Raw genomic sequence first — 14,946 nt, 5'->3', positions numbered from 1 at the left:
ACATGATGGCGTATTAATGTTGATTAAAGAGTGCTTAAAGTGAAATAGGAAGAAAAAGTTAATTTAACATATTTGTTTAAATCAAAATGTGTCCTAGTGGCAATCTGATTCATGACGATAAATGCAAAAGGAGATGCATCATAGAGAGATCCAATGTGCGCATGTAATGCGCGTATGTACCGTACGTGTCAGAAAATCCAAGAAAAAAATTGATTGAAAAAAATATAATTGCTTGTCAAGAATTCACCCAGTGAATCAAACATAATCGTTATGAGTTATATATTTTTTATATACTGCAATCGCATATCGTAATTTTTCTTCATAAACTCAACGATTGATGCATCAATTATTTCATAAAAAAAATCACCACAATATCAGAATGGAGCGATTAATTCTGGAAAACAATTACGTATAATGGGTTTGAACCCGCAGATATATATATATAAACAAATCTATTTTTAACGAACTGACGAGAGTAAAATAGAAAGATATTGTGGCAATAGCATAAGCTGCTCGTTTGAATATACACTGGAGTAAATTGTCATGAATATTAATTAATTATAGCATCATTTTGTATGGAGAAAGAACCAGTGTTAGTTTTCTTCCAACAAGTTAATAGAAATAACTATGTAAGGTATGCCATCGTCTCAGTACTTAGCTGCCAGAAATGTTAGCAACCATTGGTTCGTTTAACACTAGTTATTTACAAGATGTCAGAGACTATAGCTTCCAACATCTTTGCCAAGATATCACAAGATAGCAACAGTATCAGTAAACCATGCTTAATAAAATACGGTAATTATCTTAGTGCATTTGACATCCTAATATGTTACAATCTCTGTCAGAAACCATGCCACCTTTAAACTTATCTTAGTTCATTTGACGTTCTAAAATGTCACAATATCTGTCGGAAAACATGCCAAATAGTTGTCAGCAACAATGCCAATTCTTCTGAGTTCCCTTGACATCCTAAGATGTCACAATCGCTGTCACAAAACATGCCACCTTCAAACATCTTGGTATATGCCTGATATCACAGCATAGCTGTCACCAACAATGTCAAATGAAATGGTCTTGAGTTTATTGAACATCTTAAAACGTCACAACCTATCTCTTAACAATGACTCGTTTCACCATCTTGGTGTTCTTACAAAGGTATACCAAGATCTCACCACTGAACTAATGGCAAATCATGATAATTCTATTCTTTGACATCAAGTAATTTGCCAGCAACCTTTTCGCCTTTCTTGGCACATTACATTCAACAGCGGTTTTCGTAGATGCCACAACATAGCTATCAACAAATCATGTCAATTCATTCTCTTTGATCATTTGATACTCCAAGATGTCAACCTAAATGCCAGCAATTATGTTACATTTAAACAACTTAGAATATTTTAGCAACAACAAAACAAAATTATGCCAACTTAGATATCCTTTGTTTATTTGACATTTGAGTATGGTAAAACGTATCTGCCAATAACCATGCCACCCTTAAACATCTTGGTGTATTAACAGTCAGTTATGTTAAGGTATCACAACATAGCTATCAGCAAATCATGTCAACTTGTATTCTTCCTTGTTCACTTGACATCCGAAGATCGCACAACTTATCCGTCAGCAACCATGCCACCTTCGAACATATCGGTACATTGCATTTAACAGCGGTTGTGCCTAGATGTCACGACATATAGCTGCCAACAACCATTGCGACAATATTGGTTATCTGACATCAACCAACTCATTGATTAGAAAAAGGGATGTCACATAATTGGATTTGTGGTCACTATCTACGACAAATTACGCAGTTATGAACATTTATTATTATATCGTTTCTGGTTTTTAACTTTAAAGTGTATATGCATTACCACTAACATTACAACTACATTGGTAAAGGTCAATAGATCTATATACATTACACAAATGTTTAATGATGTTGCAAGCACTGAGGTATGAGCAAATTTTATACAGTTATAAATCATACGTTGATATTCCCGACTATAATCTCCCGTGGATATATAACTCACTTGATTGACGTATATATTTACCAACATCTGCAGTGTATCTAGGCATGCACGGTAGAGAATAATGTAAACAATTAGCCCCCTATTACACATTGGGCCTATATACTATTAATTTTTAGTTTTATATATATAGTTATATATCTTAACTTTTTATTTTTTTTTATTTTTAGGTAGTTGAAGGATATGCCAATACCGAACGTAATCACTTTACTAAGTGGCAAGCTACGTAATCTATGGTAAGTGTTTATTGAGATTCGTAGGAAGAGTGAATTAAGATTTGGTCGTGAGAAGAAAATATTGTTACCATGACAGGAATTGAACTCGGTAATAAACAAAATTTTTAAATTATATAGACATGGTAATGTAATGTATACATTATTCACGATTTGAGTTACAGCAGTTATGTTAGTAAGTATGAATACAGAAGACTAGAAAAGCTTCTTCAAAAATGCAGAAAAGCTGAAGCTACTCTCAATTTTTTCCACCAAGTAATAGACCTTTCCGGAGTGTCAATCAAACTTATCAACTGACTAATCAGAACAGCGCTAGGGATACGCGCGCGTCTCACAAACACACGTGTTTTCCCACAAACGCACGTGTTCGCGTATGTTTTAACACTGTCGTCTTGTGGGACCTTAGCAACAATATCCAAGGGGCGGGGCTTAGCGGAAAGGTCCATTGTGGCCATCTGCCGATCATACTCCCAATTGGCTTGACCCTTTCTACTTTAGTAAGACACCTGTCAGAGAGAAATTCTGTTGGGTGACAGATGACCTGTCGGTCGGTCGATCGGTGTAGGAATTTAGTCCAGGGAAGTGATACCCCATGCTGAGAATTTAGCCAGCGCCCAAAAAGGTTATAAGATGAAATAGTGGGAAGAGAGAAGGAGTTGATTCTGGGTAGAAGTCAGGTTTGGTTGTGACATAGCAGCTACATAGGCTATCCTGACTAAAACAATTGTTCAACTCACAGTGAGAAAGAGGAAACAGATAGACACTCTTTTCTCGTGTTATCGTTACAGTAATGTAGGTCTATATATGTATATAAATAAGATTATATGTCGCAAAAAACCGCTATCTTGATACGTTTGTGGTGCCATTTTGGACAAGTATTCTTTTCATAGTTGCAATGATAGGTGTTGGTAATATACAGTGGTAAGCCATACTACATTAACACTCAATCATCGTATGTCGCTATCACGGCATACTTAATTATTTTATTAATTAATACCCGGTCGTCTCACACAAAACCCCTAGTACTTCGTCATTGTTGAATTAGTTTCAAGACATGATTGATTGCAATAGTGTGATCAATATCCAATATAGCCTAGCTATCCTCTAGTCATTTGATCTCTCCTGATCAGCTCTTCATGAAAGCAGTTTTGTGTACATTTACTACACAGTACTTGTGATAAAAAATTACAGCATGAACATTTAATTGGAAGAGTTGGATGGCCAAGCGGTTATGGCAGGGGGCGCCGCAACGTAAGCCATACTATCGCCGCTGGTTCGAACAAGTCTTCTCGGATAAGACTGAGTCTTCAAATAATTATCGCGTATAGAGAAGGAATTTCTATTAACTGTTTGTCTCACAGACACAAACATTTTTAAAATCAATTTCTCCTGTAAACATTACATTAACTACGGTCGTATTTGTGTTCTGTCGTTATAAACACGGGAATTGGTTGTAGCATGTAGAGATGGCAATGCGATCCTAGGTGTCGAGAAATTATGTGGACAACCCAAGGGCAGCGTATGCAAGTTTTGTAAGTGATAAACAATATAAGAGTAATATAGGTATGCGATTTGTGGTATAATAATTTCGAGTAGGATCGGCTAAATAGGCATATTTATTGGTATGGGAATAAATTGCATTACCTGTAGGCGACTGTCGGCAAACGTGAGTAAGCAAAGAATATTGCGTGTATAATTAGGATCATTATGTCGTTTGTGGTTATAATTTGCTTATAGCAATCATATTTTTTGGCTCAGAAAGGAATGGGTACCTCCACGTGTCGTTTAATATTAAAACAGAATGAAAAGTGAATCTACCTTTACAGTACGTCACGTCTGCAAGATTGATGGAAGTACGCTTGAGGTCAACGTACGCTTAAGTATGTTCTTGACCAATAGGTGAAAATCCCGCATGCGCATGTCATGAAAATTCGCATCACTATAATAGAATGAAATGCTCAAAATAGGCCTTTTAATCCTTTAGATGCTCAAAATAGGCTTATATTAATCCTATGTTTATATAAGAAGCATTGCCATTTTGATGCGAAATCAAACAAAATGATGACGTGTTCACGTGGTATTGAAAAGAAAGTATAAACCAAAACTGTGTGTTAACTAATTATAGCAAAGGAATGAAGTTGAATAGCTTAGTGGTTAAGATGCTTGCCTTCTAATCCCAGGGTCCTGGGTTCAATTCCTGTCACATCAGGACTTTTTCTCACGATCAAACACACTCCCTAATGCCTCAATAAGAGTCTTCGTTTTTAAAGATTTATTGCATCAAGTCGCGAGTGTTTGCTGTTGGATGTGAAAAAAAAAAAAAAAAAAAAAAAAAAAAATACATACGCTATCAACCAATACTGATAGGCCTACTAGCATAAAGGCCTTGGTATTATGCTTGTTCGTAATGTTTGGTTATAAACTAATTTATTTTAAACGTTTAATTCACCGTTATTCGTTTATAAAGGATCAGGCAGAATAATGCCATTCCTGTCACGGTCTAGGAACTCCAACGATCAAGAAATCTCGGCTTAACGGTTGTGTCTAATAGGTATCTGAAACGCGTTTATCGCACTAATAACGCATTATTGATCGATGGTAAGATTTATAACAGCGTAACCAAATTCAAATTAATATATTTTCCAGCTGACTAAAATATATGAATTGAGATTGTGACTGCAATACAATCACCATGGAGACAGAACTATACCGGAATTGATATTTCTTCCACCAGGAACATTAGAAATGTATGCATATTAGTAGAATATCTGTCTCAACGTAGTGCATAGGCCTACATGCTTTTTACATGAATAAACGATCATACTCAGCTCGTATATGTCGTCGCTCACATCAAGAACTAACACAATCAAAGTAGATTGTGTTAGTTCGTGAATTCACAGTAGTGCGTCAAAACGAGCGCGTATTGGTTGTCAAGCAATTTTGTATTCTTTACCACACAAAAAGTCCTTAACAACAAAAGCGCGTATTTTAACGTGATTTTTTGATTTGATGTGAGCGACGATGTATTGTCAATAATGTTTAAGGCGCTAATTACGATAATGCTGATGACGTACTCGTATTATCAAATTCAAATCAAATCAAATGTTACTCGTTCCATTCATAAAATACAATGGAAAATCTTCGTTGGACAGAACTTTGATAAAAATACAGGTAGTTATAAAAAACATAAAAATTATTGCATAAATTATTGTTATTACAATTCATATTATTATTATTATTATTATTATTATTATTATTATTAAATACAATACAAACATCAAAAACTAAAAATCATACAAGTATGCAGGCATTAATCATCAATTTCTAAAAATAGTTATAAAAAATACGGTACATACAAAGTATTACATTATGCTATTGCCATTGTTATCATGATTAATATTATTATTATTATTATTATTATTATTATTATTATTATTATTATTATTATTATTATTGGTATTGCTGTTAAATTTGTTATAATTATTATCATAATTATTATTATTATTATTATTATTATTATCATCATCATCATCACCATCACCATTGTTAAAATTACCATAATCATTAATACAAAGATGCACAGGCAAGAATGTTATCTAACAAAGTTTGAATTAAACAATATGTGAAAATGACAAATGACAACCTACGTATGGAGGTGTTAGCACGTGGAGCCCTCAGACAATCTGGGGTTTTTTATCTTCCATTATTTTCTTTAGTTTATTTAAGGCTTGTTTCTCATACATACGACTGAAATCATTAACGGAGCAAACAATCATATTGGATTCTTAGTAATCCTTATTAAACGCTTCTTGTACTCATTTATTTATTTATTCAACTTTCTTTTGTGAAAGTAGCTCTTACAGCGAGGCTGACTCAAAGAGGCCCTCATAACAAATACAAACATATAGGCCTACAGTAACATGAGTAAAATACGAAGAGCACGAATAAAATAGATTTTATCACTTTATCTACGGTTGTCTCTCTCCACTCCACAAGTTGGTACCTGGTAGGTTCAGACACAGCCTGCGCTGAATACAGCTGCAACATTATGTAATTCCCCCATGGGACCTGAGTGTGTGTTATATGTGCTTGATCCAGTGATCCGGGGGTAATAATGTAAGCACATAGAGGTCTCTACAATTTGCGCTATATAAGTCGCAATTATTATTATTATTATTATTATTATTATTATTATTATTATTATTATTATTATTATTATTATTATTATTATTATTATTAAAAAACAATATATAAAAGTTATTCTCAAAAATCGATAAAATAATCTTAAATATTTCTATTTCAAAATCAATCTCATCTTGAAGCGCCTTAAGGTTGTGACAATGTATGGCGCTATATAAATCCAGAATAATAATAATAAGTATTATTTATTTATTTATTATTATTATTATTATTATTATTGTTGTTTACATTACCGTACCAAGCAATAAAAGAGATGACTTAGGACCGATTGAATAACTGTTTCATAAAAAAAAGTTTAAGAGTACCATTGAATAACGTTAAACCTGCTAGTTTTCTTAGAAAGTGTAACTTTTCCTTTCCTTTCTTTACAATCTCAACTGTTTCTCCAAACTAAGTTGATCATCAATATAAGTACCAAGACACCTGTACTCTTGAACATCGTTTTCGTAAAGTTGCGAAATTTCCCAATTATCCATTGTATTAAAATCAGGCGCGAAAGACCGAGTAATTTAAAGAAATCGAAACTCCTTAGAGTTGAAGGTATTTTTGAAACTTTATCTCCTTTTTCATATTTTATTTAACCATTGCATCTGCTATTGGTTCATGGAGTTTTTTTTTTTTTTTTCTTCAAATGTTGTTGAATAGAGATATTGATTGATTGATTTATTGATTGATTGATGATTTATTGATTGATTGATGATTTATTGATTTATTGATTTATTGATTGAAACAATTGCAGACACTGTAAATGAGTATGGGAACATTAGTAAATTCATTGAGAATACTTATGGGGATAATAGAGATATTATGTAAGTTGGTAATACAGACGATCAATTTAAACTGCTTGAAAAAATAGAATTGCCGAAACACTGGGAATCATAATATGGACACGCTATTGTTGAAACATCGGAAATGTGTAAACTGGGAATATTATCCTTAGGCTATTTTTGGAATGCGTGGGATTAAAGATACTAGTTTAAACACGGGATATTCATGGGGACGATAATTTTGGCTTCTGAGATGAAATCAATCTGTTTCGACAACACGAATCCGAGATGATGATATGTTAAGATATCCAAATGACTGTGCGTATAATGTTTATATTTTGCAATTTTGCAATAAGCCCCTTTCTCGTCTTGCAATGCAAGGTACCCTACAATTCGAGACACTTTTGATTGCAGGATTCCTCTAATTCAAGACCACTTTTTTAAAGAACCAAATAACAATTTTCAGTCTATTAACGCAAAGCTATCTCTCTAATTTTAGACCGAAACCCGAAACTATCCAGCATTATCAGGTCCCAAATGTGGTCTCGAACTGGAGGGCAAACTGACAAATCTCCGTTCCCTGTGAGATACGACGCGACGCTGTCTGCTGATTGTTGGCGGCAGTCTGAACCAATCGTCCTTAAAAACGATCCGTTGAGCGCTAGTTGTGACGTATATACGCTGTCTCTTATACACATCTAGATGTGTATAAGAGACAGTATATATTGTATACCGTATATATTATAGGCCTATATATTTTATATTATCGTATAATTCGATATTCATAGTACCTAATTGACATCTCAAACGTAATTTATAATGCTAATTAATATATATAAATATAATATAAATATATATACATATATACATACATATACATATGTATATAAATATATATATTTATATTGTATATATATATATATATTGTATACCGTATATATTATAGGCCTATATATTTTATATTATCGTATAATTCGATATTCATAGTACCTAATTGACATCTCAAACGTAATTTATAATGCTAATTAACCAGGGAATCACGTGCTAAGACAGCATGAGTACACTCAGATTTTATAATACTGTAATCAAAACCAAATATTTAACTATCTGTCGTGCGAATTAACACCCAGCTGTAGAGGTTGAAACTCTCTCGGGGTAAGACATTAATCCCACCCCATAAATCTTATTATATTACTATAATTATATATCGAACACGTGAGGAAATTGACACCGTTAAGTTACGAATCGTCGAGTTACGCGTTCTGCTCCTCTGCACTAAGTTGTTGGAATTTTAAAGTATTAATGTTAGTGGTATAGATTATTTATATTTTCGCGTTGTATTATCATACTTAATTATAAACTTAATGCTTTAATAAGCATCGGAGACACGATTTGGAGCTTTCATTATTTACTTAATTCTGAATTGTAATGATATCACATGTACATTTCTTGTAAGAATTCTCTACTGTTTTAGTATATTTTATTTCACTGAATTATCTTATTGTTTATTATATTACACAATGGCACGTTAACGTTCCTGTCATACGCTTTAATAAGGGCTTATCGAGATAAATAAAAAGTATTGCTATTAAATATTTAAATGCTTTAAATTTAAGGAAAACGCCGAAAATGACTTTTCACAGAGAAGTACGGTCACAAAGCAAGACCTTGCTTGAGAAACTCAGCAGGAAGGTGGAAAAAGAAGACGCAGATATAAATTTTCTTAAAAATTACTATAATAATAATAATAATAATAATAATTATTATTATTATTATTATTATTATTATTATTATTATTATTATTATCATTATTACTGTATTAATATTATTATTATTAAAGCCAAAGTAATATTTACTTTTCCAGAAAATTAAATTACAGGTATGCTGTGTAACATTATTTAAAATGGATAAAAATTTACAAACAACGACATAAATATCAAAATATTAAAATAGTTTAACCAAATAGGCCTATACATTAAAAAATCATCATCATAATCAAACATTATCATCATTTTTGCCGTTGTCATTTTTTAAATTGTCATTTCAGGCACTATGTTTCGAGGTATGCCCGTATACAAGATTCTGATGCAAACAATATATAAGTTAGTTTTGCTGTTCATAAATTCGACTTATTGCAAATCTCGGTATTCAAGTGTAACATGTAATGAGAGCAAAACTGTGAAGGTAATTTGCTTTCAAGAAAATGTAAATGCTAAAATGATTACTACGCAGTATCTAGTTTTCCGGGTGACCAGGTTCACGAACGAAGACCTTCCAACCTCAGGGACGTAAAATGATTGCGTCTAGGAGCTTCGTCGAGCTAGGGTTTAATATCGTGATGCAATGAATACAAGATAATTGATCGTTAAGGAGCATAAATGTGACTTCAACCTGTATATATTAGGCTAATTAATATCAGACAATATAATATCGAACTCGGTCGAAAATTAATTCAAGGTTACAAACGAAATTTGAGCCTCAAGATGAGAGGTTAGCAAAATACGAGCTTTCATTGGCTGAGAACGATTTACATTCACGCACTGCACGGTTTAAGCCCGAGATTAAGTGTGGCAACAGGGCCAAGTTCGACTAAATGAATTTAAAAAATCGTCTAAATCCGGGATTACGTTATCTATTTCAAGTATACTAAAGCCCTGCCTAGACTGTCAGATTTTGTTTGATAAAAACATGTGACATGCCTAATTATGGTCATGATGACATCACATCATGACCATATATAGGCACATCATGACTATATATGGTCATGATGACATCACATCATGACCATATATAGGCATATCATGACTGTATATGGGGATGCATCAGTTTTTTGATCAAAGAAAATTTGATATTCTAAACAGGCCTTAATGTTTGATCAGACATTGTTTGATGAGACTGAGCATTTTCGGACTTTCAACAGACATCGAAATACGCATTATGATGTCACGCAATCTTGTTCCACTTTCAAGGTGACATATTGAAAACCTAAACGTGTTCAGGCAGAACAGAATATCGGGGATAACACTAAAATTGCGAAAAAGGCAGTTATTTCCTTGCTACACACGGCAATCTTAATTCTTTTAAATTGTTCTGCACCGTGAGCTGCATTAGGCCTATATCTATTTATTAATTCCGACAATCTTGTAGAGCGTTTGTAATCCTTCTTTTATTCTATGGTTCTTAAATATAAACTCCGTCCTTCTTTCTTATGAGCATTGCGTTTGGACGGAGGCAACGGCATAAATCCACTGTATTAAGTTCCATTATTACATTACATTGCAATATACTATATGTTATGTAATGAAACCGGTAAATTACTTACATATATAATTTTAAAGAGCGTAAGTAAATCGTTCTTAATCAGAGTTCAAGAATGTTAGTCAAAGCTAAAGTGATATTCCTTTACATAATAAACAGTAGGAATTACAGATGGTAGGCTGGACGCCTGTACTACGGTGTTCAGTTCACTGAGTCGTAGGCTAAGCATCTGTCAAAGCGAGTAAACGTTAATATTATTAGCCGCAATATTTTAGGTAGAGTAACTAAGAAATAACAGTTGTCATCGGCTTACATTCTAATAACAGCTTCTATAGTTGGATTTCATGACACGAATGGTTAGAATGTGATTTATTTTAGTGTTTAAATCATTCAGCACAGATAAGAAAACGCTTAACTATATACGCTCAAATTTGGAGGCGACTAACCGTACCACTTTCAACGTGAGCTGAAAGAAAATGTAACTAGAGTGCTGAAGCAAGTTCATTGAATGCATTGATGATCTTTGCAAAGGGGGGTAATGCGACACATAAATATTTCTCTCTATACAATTTTAATCCCAAGAGCATATTTCAATTAGAAAATACTGTCAGTAATTGTAAGATGCTTTCTTTTCGAAAGTTATATTCGTCGATTTGGAAGTTCATTATTTGCGTGTCCATTTAAATCGAAGCGTGACAAATTGCAACTCGGAATATATCATTCTGGTTTAGTTAAGTCAAGCTATTAAGTCCCATACACCTTTTGCAAATTCAAATTCGACGGGCAACCCAAAAATACTCTGGGGTAACCTACAAAAATTCTAGGCTAATACGCATTATGATGATGTCTAGATATACGATAATATTTTAAGAAATGAATATCGAAATATTTATCAAGTGACTTACACAGCTTCTGTGTAACCATATCAATAGTTGTGCATGTGAATCGTAGCTGAATAAATTCAATATTAATAGAGTCGCTTATATAGAGAAAATTAAGCATTGAGAGTATATGATAATGCACGAACATTTTTTATTATAAGATGGGCTTAAAGGTTATGTTTATATTGTACATTAAAAACGATTAACATAATTACCTATGTCGATTGTATTGCCATCAATGAGATAGGTATAAATAACAAAGACGTTCAATATATAACGGTAGCGATCTATAATCTGTTTGTTATATACAAAGACTCATCATAGCCGATTATACTTTTTTTTTCTCATCTGTACGTTATTGTAAATTTCATCAATACGTTTTATTAGGTTAATGTATATTTATGTAGAATCATAATTTCTATCCGCGTGCTTCTTTGCGTTGGGTTAATGGCTAGGGTAGAATATTGATGATGACGAATTGAAGTGAAAATCTCATCGTGTTCATATTTTCATACTAGTATACATATTATGTTACCATCCTATACCCTTTGAGAAAATACAAACATCGGTGATGTTACTCGTCATAAAAAGAGCACATCTCGATGGCCGTAAATAATGGTCAGAATCAACAAATAAAGACGGGAATTCACGGAATAAAACGACGGTCGTACGACCGCAAAACGACAAATCTCCGTTCCCTGTGAGATACGACGCGACGCTGTCTGCTGATTGTTGGCGGCAGTCTGAACCAATCGTCCTTAAAAACGATCCGTTGAGCGCTAGTTGTGACGTATATACGTATGCACCAATGTAGAACACCCGTTTTCCCCAAGTTTTTAAATATTCGAAAAAAAACCTGTATCTTGTTAGCCGTTCCTCGTTATTTCTTCAACATCTCTTCAGTATTCATTTTTTACAAAATATCAAAACTGTTTTACTCCGGAGCCTAGCTTTGAAATCTTGAAATATCAGGTAGATCCTGAAGGAAAAAGCCGGCGGGTAGACAATAAGCTCATGTAGGAAAACAGTTACAACATTAAATGTCGTACTGAGTATTAGACTGGGGGATAGACTTTGAAATATTCAGGTCAATAGTTGCTAATATTATGCCTATATATATATAGGCCTATATTACACATCTAGATGTGTATAAGAGACAGTTGATGATCTTTGCAAAGGGGGGTAATGCGACACATAAATATTTCTCTCTATACAATTTTAATCCCAAGAGCATATTTCAATTAGAAAATACTGTCAGTAATTGTAAGATGCTTTCTTTTCGAAAGTTATATTCGTCGATTTGGAAGTTCATTATTTGCGTGTCCATTTAAATCGAAGCGTGACAAATTGCAACTCGGAATATATCATTCTGGTTTAGTTAAGTCAAGCTATTAAGTCCCATACACCTTTTGCAAATTCAAATTCGACGGGCAACCCAAAAATACTCTGGGGTAACCTACAAAAATTCTAGGCTAATACGCATTATGATGATGTCTAGATATACGATAATATTTTAAGAAATGAATATCGAAATATTTATCAAGTGACTTACACAGCTTCTGTGTAACCATATCAATAGTTGTGCATGTGAAAAAAACTTCCAGAACTGCATGCAGAAATCTAATCCAAAAGCAATCAGTATTCGCTGGGGTCTTTCCTAACCTAGCCCTAAATTATATAAATATGTATGTGGGGGTGGGATGAGAGGGTGGGTGGGTGAGCGGCCATCTTTGAGCAGAAAATAAGAGGCCTCTTACAATACTCACTCTTTAAAATAAGTAATGATAATATAGTGTATGTAATTTAGCAAATATTACGATTTGGTTAGGCGCTATATAAATGTCCGCTATTATTATTACTATTATTATTATTTATTATTTATTATTATTAATATTATTATTATTATTATTATTATTATTATTCTCACACGATCAGCATCGTCTTATAATTACAACTCATATACGGTTGGCAACTCTGGTGTGTGATTTTACAAACTGAGCGAGTTTTTTACCGATAATAAAAATGTTAAACTGATAGTGAATGATAACAGCTGCTTTGTACTGATATTAGTGACGTTTTTGTAACCTTTAGCACGAAAATGACAAAGAATACGGTTACGTCATCAATTTTATCTGCAGATTTGCACTGATATTAGTGAGGGTTTTGTAACAATTTATCTCTAAGCATAGGCCTATCTGTGTTTTACGGGAACTATCGATCATATTCGTATAAGTAGAAAAACGGATATCGTTTTAAACATATTAAATTTCATTTAAAACAGCTCATCTCTCCTACGTTCTGTACCGGAAATATGGATAGGGACCACCTTTCCCTATGTGGGCTTGTTGGACATGTTCCTAACCTGTTCTGATTGGTCAATTCATGGACCTTGTCAATTGCTAGATTAGACTGGCTCTCCGGAAAAGTCTATTCCTTTGGTTTTTTGGAAAAACCTTTCCTTAGTACTGGTGTAGGTTATCATGAAGGCAAAACATGTATGTAATATCAGTCTTCTTTACAGTATTTCCCATGGAAAATGGTGTCATGAGCATGGAGAAAGGTATCAGGAGCGTAATCTTTCCTTTAACTGGATTGGGCACTATATACAGTAATCCTTAATATTAGTTTTATTATTACTGTACAACATACAATATGTAACAAATCCATCGTTTGCCACAGCTGCAGCGGTGACGAAGGACGTTGTGGCATTTCAATACTTTATTGAATACGGTACGATGTGTGTGTTTACACTGAATAATTCCAATCCAATGTGCGATCAATATGTTTATAAGTAACACCTAAATATTATTCAGTTGGTTAAAAAATGTTTACAGTACTCGCAATTCATCGACGATCGAGCTATCATTAAGGTTAATTTACTCCGTGCTTTAAACAAAATCACTCCTCGATAGCGTTTAAATAACTCATGATTATTACAAGAATATATACTGTAGGAGCTTTTTATCGAAATTTTATTACTGTAGTACTGAATTATGTGATACGATATATGTAATATGATATACGGTATATATATATATATATATATATATATAATATGATATATATATAAGTATATAGAAATATATGAACATGAATTATCATTGCACTGTAACGGTATACTATCATAGTTCTTATAATATATCATAAAATATATATCGTAAAGTATTTCATATCGTATCAACGCGTATCATATCATATACTATATCATTATCATAGCATACGGTAGCTTTTTTAAAATCAGTAATAATACACCAGCTCAGATAATAGGCTTATGACAGTCACACAACAATACTATTATGCGAAACATAACATAATCTTAATATAAACTGCATTACTGATGCGTAGGCCTATGCCTACAAACTGCAATCATACTTATTTTATAGTATGCATAGGTATTCATGAAAGATAACTTGTTCGGCGTTATTCTTTGAGCACGCAATATAATATCACATATATCACTGTACAATTACCGTATTGTCGATCAAGTTTCGCTAATCAGCTTTCACCACCCTTTTAAAGCCAACACTGTCCCTAGACTCTCGTTAACAAACTCGTCTGTTTCTTTTTTTTTTTTTTTCTTTTT

General features: G+C 33.1%; 1 protein-coding gene and 1 long non-coding RNA gene across 2 annotated transcripts in view; one reads left to right on the top strand and one right to left on the bottom strand.

Moving 5' to 3' along the window:
- LOC117112818 (guanylate cyclase soluble subunit beta-1-like) overlaps positions 1-14,946 on the bottom strand; it is a 60,800-nt gene that overhangs the window by 27,826 nt on the left and 18,028 nt on the right. The gene's annotated exons all lie outside the window — the stretch shown is intronic.
- On the top strand, positions 2,195-9,824 carry LOC117112819. Its single transcript, XR_004446091.1, has 2 exons — positions 2,195-2,260; positions 9,272-9,824. It is a non-coding gene; the product is annotated as an uncharacterized LOC117112819 (long non-coding RNA).

This window comes from Anneissia japonica, unplaced genomic scaffold, assembly GCF_011630105.1.
Source record: "Anneissia japonica isolate Jap-2015-1 unplaced genomic scaffold, ASM1163010v1 scaffold172582_len1462937_cov174, whole genome shotgun sequence".
Lineage (NCBI taxonomy): Eukaryota > Metazoa > Echinodermata > Crinoidea > Comatulida > Comatulidae > Anneissia > Anneissia japonica.
This window is presented reverse-complemented; position numbering and strand designations above follow the sequence as displayed.